The sequence below is a fragment of the Bubalus kerabau genome, chromosome 1 (assembly GCF_029407905.1).
Source record: "Bubalus kerabau isolate K-KA32 ecotype Philippines breed swamp buffalo chromosome 1, PCC_UOA_SB_1v2, whole genome shotgun sequence".
Classification (NCBI taxonomy): domain Eukaryota; kingdom Metazoa; phylum Chordata; class Mammalia; order Artiodactyla; family Bovidae; genus Bubalus; species Bubalus kerabau.
This window is the reverse complement of record NC_073624.1, coordinates 124,436,164-124,441,112: the sequence shown is the minus strand read 5'-3', so window position 1 is coordinate 124,441,112 and position 4,949 is coordinate 124,436,164. Positions and strand designations below refer to the sequence as shown.

The following is a 4,949-nucleotide window of genomic DNA, read 5'->3' as shown; positions in this document are numbered from 1 at the left end:
CCAGAGATCAAATTGCCAACATCCGCTGGATCATGGAAAAAGCAAGAGAGTTCCAGAAAAACATCAATTTCTGCTTTATTGACTATGCCAAAGCCTTTGACTGTGTGGATCACAATCAACTGTGGGAAATTCTGAAAGAGATGGGAATTCCAGACCACCTGACCTGCCTCTTGAGAAATTTGTATGCAGGTCAGGAAGCAACAGTTAGAACTGGATATGGAACAACAGACTGGTTCCAAATAGGAAAAGGAGTTCATCAAGGCTGTATATTGTCACCCTGTTTATTTAACTTATATGCAGAGTACATCATGAGAAACGCTCGACTGGAAGAAACACAAGCTGGAATCAAGATTGCCGGGAGAAATATCAATAACCTCAGATATGCAGATGACACCACCCTTATGGCAGAAAGTGAAGAGGAACTAAAAAGCCTCCTGATGAAAGTGAAAGTGGAGAGTGAAAAAGTTGGCTTAAAGCTCAATATTCAGAAAACGAAGATCATGGCATCCGGTCCCATCACTTCATGGGAAACAGATGGGGAAACAATGGAAACAGTGTCAGATTTTATTTTTCTGGGCTCCAAAATCACTACAGATGGTGACTGCAGCCACGAAATTAAAAGACACTTACTCCTTGGGATGAAAGTTATGACCAACCTAGATAGCATATTCGAAAGCAGAGACATTACTTTGCTAACAGTTTCGTCTAGTCAAGGCTATGGTTTTTCCTGTGGTCATGTATGGATGTGAGAGTTGGACTGTGAAGAAGGCTGAGCGCCGAAGAATTGATGCTTTTGAACTGTGGTGGTGGAGAAGACTCTTGAGAGTCACTTGGACTGCAAGGAGATCCAACCAGTCCATTCTGATGGAGATCAGCCCTGGGATTTCTTTGGAAGGAATGATGCTGAGGTTGAAACTCCAGTACTTTGGCCACCTCATGCAAAGCGTTGACTCATTGGAAAAGACTCTGATGCTGGGAGGGATTGGGTGCAAGAGGAGAAGGGGACGACAGAGGATGAGATGGCTGGATGGCATCACTGACTCAATGGACGTGAGTCTCAGTGAACTCCGGGAGTTGGTGTTGGACAGGGAGGCCTGGCATGCTGCAACTCATGGGGTCGCAAAGAGTCGGACACGACTGAATGACTGATCTGATCTGATCTGATGCTTAGATTCCTTTCTCCTTATCTTTTTTATCTACTATAGGTTTTTTGTTTTATGATTACCATGAGACTTACCTAAAACAATTTATATTTATAATAGTTTAAGTTAATAATAATTAAGCTTGAATTCATTCCATAGATATACATTTTTACTCTCCCACCATGTTATATATTTTTATGTCACAATTTGCATATTTTTATCTTATGTATCCTTTAACAAATCATTGTAATTATAGTTATTTTTCTACTTTTATCTTTTAACCTTCCAGCTAGCTTTGCACGGGGAAGGTGATGGCACCCCACTCCAGTACTCTTGCCTGGAAAATCCCATGGACAGAGGAGCCTGGTAGGCTGCAGTCCGTGGGGTCGCGAAGAGTCAGACACGACTGAGCTACTTCACTCTCACTTTTCACTTTCATGCATTGGAAAAGGAAATGGCAACCCACTCCAGTGTTCTTGCCTGGATAATCCCAGGGATGGGGGAGCCTGGTGGGCTGCCCTCTATGGGGTCGCTAAGAGTCGGACATGACTGAGCAATTTCACTTTCACTTTTCACTTTCATGCATTGGAGAAGGAAATGGCAACCCACTCCAGTGTTCTTGCCTGAAGAATTCCAGGGACAGGGGAGCCTGGTGGGCTGCCGTCTATGGGGTCGCACAGAGTCGGACACGACTGAAGTGACTTAGCAGCAGCAGCAGCAGCTAGCTTTGTAAGTGATTAATCCACCACATTTACAATGTTAGACTATTCTGAATTTTACTGTATATATATATATATATATATATATATATATATATATATATGTCTACCAGTGAGATTTATACTTTCATTTGTTTTTCTGTTACTAATTACTGCATTTTGCTTCAACTTAAAGAAGTTTTGTTAATATTTCTTAGGTTTAGTGGTGATGATCTCCTTTAGATTTTCCTTGTCTAGAAATCTCTTCAGTTCTGAGGGACAACTTTGTTGTGGAGAGTATTCTTGGTTGCAGGGTTTTTTTTTTTTTTTTTTTTTCTTTTAGCCCTTTAATTATATGATGCCACTAGCTTCTGACCTGCAAAATTTCTGCAAAGTTATTTTCTACCGATAATAAGATTATCTACTGATAATCTCAATGTAGGTTCCCTTGGACATAACTTATTTTTCTCTTTACTCTTTTAATATCCTCTTCTTGTCTTTAACTCTTGACAATTTAATTGTAATGTAATCTGGTGTGGGTCTCTTTGGGCTTATCTTTGGAACTGTCTTGGCTTCCTTGATCTGGATGCCTATTTCCGTTCCCAGGTTATGGACGTTTTTAGCCGTTATTTCTTCAAAGATACCTTCTGACCCTTTCTCTCTCATTTTTCCTCTGAGATTCCTAGAATCTGAATGTTGGTCCACTTGATACTGTCTCATATGCCACCTTCACCCTTTTTCATTCTTTTTTCTTTTTTCTGCTCTGATTAGGTGGGTTCCAATGGCCCTGTGTTAGAGTTTGCTGATCCTTTCTTCTGTATTTTTCAGTATAGTTACTGTGTTCTTTAGTTCTGTGATTTCTTTTAGTGCTTTCTTATATTTTCCATCTCTGTTGAAATTCTCACTTTGTTCATTCATTCTTCTCCTAAGCATGATGAGTGTCTTTATAACCATTATTTTGAACTCTTATCAGGTAAATCACTTATCTCTGTGTCATTAAGGTCTTTTTTGAGGTTTTATCTTGTTTGTTAAATTGGAACATATTACTCCATTTTCCTTGACTCTCTGTGTTGGTTTCTATGTATTAGATAAAACGGCCACTTTTCTCAGTCTTGAAGGTGTGATCTCGTGTAGGAGATGAACCCTATTATTCAACCCTGCCCTAGCTCTTGGTTGTGTCTCAAACCTTTGTGATTGTCCAGACTGTCTATTCTTAGTGGCTCCCAGGAGCTGAGGCTGTACCAAGACTTGTCAGTGTTCCAAAGGGGAAGATCCTGGTCAGTATCTAGATGCAGGCTGATTGAAAGCCAGACTCTTTGGCAGCAGCATTTAAAGTATATAAATATACCTCTTTTGGAGAAGGCTGAGAGATGGGCATTCTTCTCTGCTCCTTTTTCACTGAGCCCTGGGTAGTAGCCAGTGAAGAATTATTTCTTTGTTTGCTACCATCCTGTTGAAGCTGTGAGTACAAGCCCCACTGGCTACCAGAGCCAGCTATCAAGGAATGTGTCCTCTGGGCAACAAACACAAAAGCTAGGCAACAGACATGTACACAATCTCTTCTATTCTTTTCTTTCAAAACAGTTTATTTTCTGTCAACCTATTTCCATTTTACGAGTTTGTAGAAGAGCTTAAGACCACTGCTGCCCATCCAGTGTCCTGAGCAGTGGGAACTGCAGGCCAGTCTTCAGTGGCAGGTTGGAATGCTCCAGTCTCAAGTGGGGAACTGCTGAGTAGGCTCTGAGGGCACCAGTGTGCCTTCAGACCAGTCTGCCACCTCAGGTTGAACAGCAGTGAACTCCAGAGCTGCAGTGATCCATTCTCCCTGAAATTCCTCCTTGGTCACAGCCTTCTCAGCTGTTGCCTGGTCTTCCTTTTCAGTCTCTCCAGGATCTCTGTAGAAGTAGAGATCAGGCATGACCTCTCATGGGTGTTCACTGGGGATTGTGCCATGCATGTGCAGAACTTTCCAGGTGCACCCCCCACATCAGACCCACTGAGTGAGCTCCCTGGTTGTTGCCTGGGACAGCAGTGTCCACATAGCACAGAGGACAGTCTGTGTTACACAGAACAATGATAGGCAGGTTAATGTAGAGCCTCTCACAGAAGCTGACAGTCAGCCCTGAAACCAGTGAGCACCAGATGTCTTTGCTCCTGGAAGACCATCAGGATCTGGTTAGGGAAGGAGCCTGGAGTGAGTGGCCAGAAATAGAAGTGGCTCCAGCAGCTGCAATAAACTTCCTGAAGGATGTGACACTGACATCAGCTGAGTTTTTAGTGACAACAGTGGCAGAAGCTGCCAAGAGAAGCTTCTCTGAAGTTCCCTTCAGATTTATGATGCCATCACTTTTCCTTTTGTAGATGTACTGTTCCATTTGGAAGTTAAGGTTGATGCCACCTAAGTGGGTTCTTGCAGAAATTTGAGGATATCCTCCTCCTTCATTTGCAGTACATCAAAGTTTCCAGGTATCATGAAAGTTTCCCTTTAAGTTACACTGGGAATCCAGAACAATGCCATATGGACCCTGTCTGGATAGCACAGAAAAGCCACAATTTCCTTTCTTGGAGACAGCAATGACCTCAAGCAGGGCAGAGAGCAGGCTTGAAGATGGCACCCACCAGCCTCCCTGGTCTCTGGAGAGGATTGCACTCAGCCCCACAATGTGTGTGTGCTCAGTTGTATCCAACTCTTTGCAACCCTATGGACTGTAGCCCATCAGCCTCCTCTGTCCATGAAATTTTCCAGGCAAGAATACTGGAGTGGGTTGCCATTTCCTCTTACAGGGGAATCTTCCCAACCCAGGGATCGAAACTGCTTCTCTTGGGTCTCCGGAATTAGTAGGCAGATTCTTTTACCACTAGAGCTGCCTGGGAAGACCCTAGATACAAGTTTAATTAGAACTCTGCTCTTTAGGCTAGAGCCGTGAAGGTCGGTCAATAGGCCCCTTTCAAAGAAAGAAGGGGGTTAGTTTCAGTCTTCTGGGTCTGCTCTCTGCCCTGGTGGCAGCTGGCCAAAAACTATCCCTCTGTTTGTCTCAGTCCCCTGAGACCTACAAATACGAGTCCCCCAGGGCATCCAGGGATATCCCTTGCGGTCAACCACAGAAAC

General features: G+C 43.3%; 1 pseudogene; it reads right to left on the bottom strand.

The window, feature by feature from the left end:
- Positions 1-1,959: 1,959 nt before the first annotated feature.
- On the bottom strand, positions 1,960-4,313 carry LOC129654356 (40S ribosomal protein SA-like; annotated as a pseudogene).
- Between the last annotated feature and the right edge of the window lie 636 nt (positions 4,314-4,949).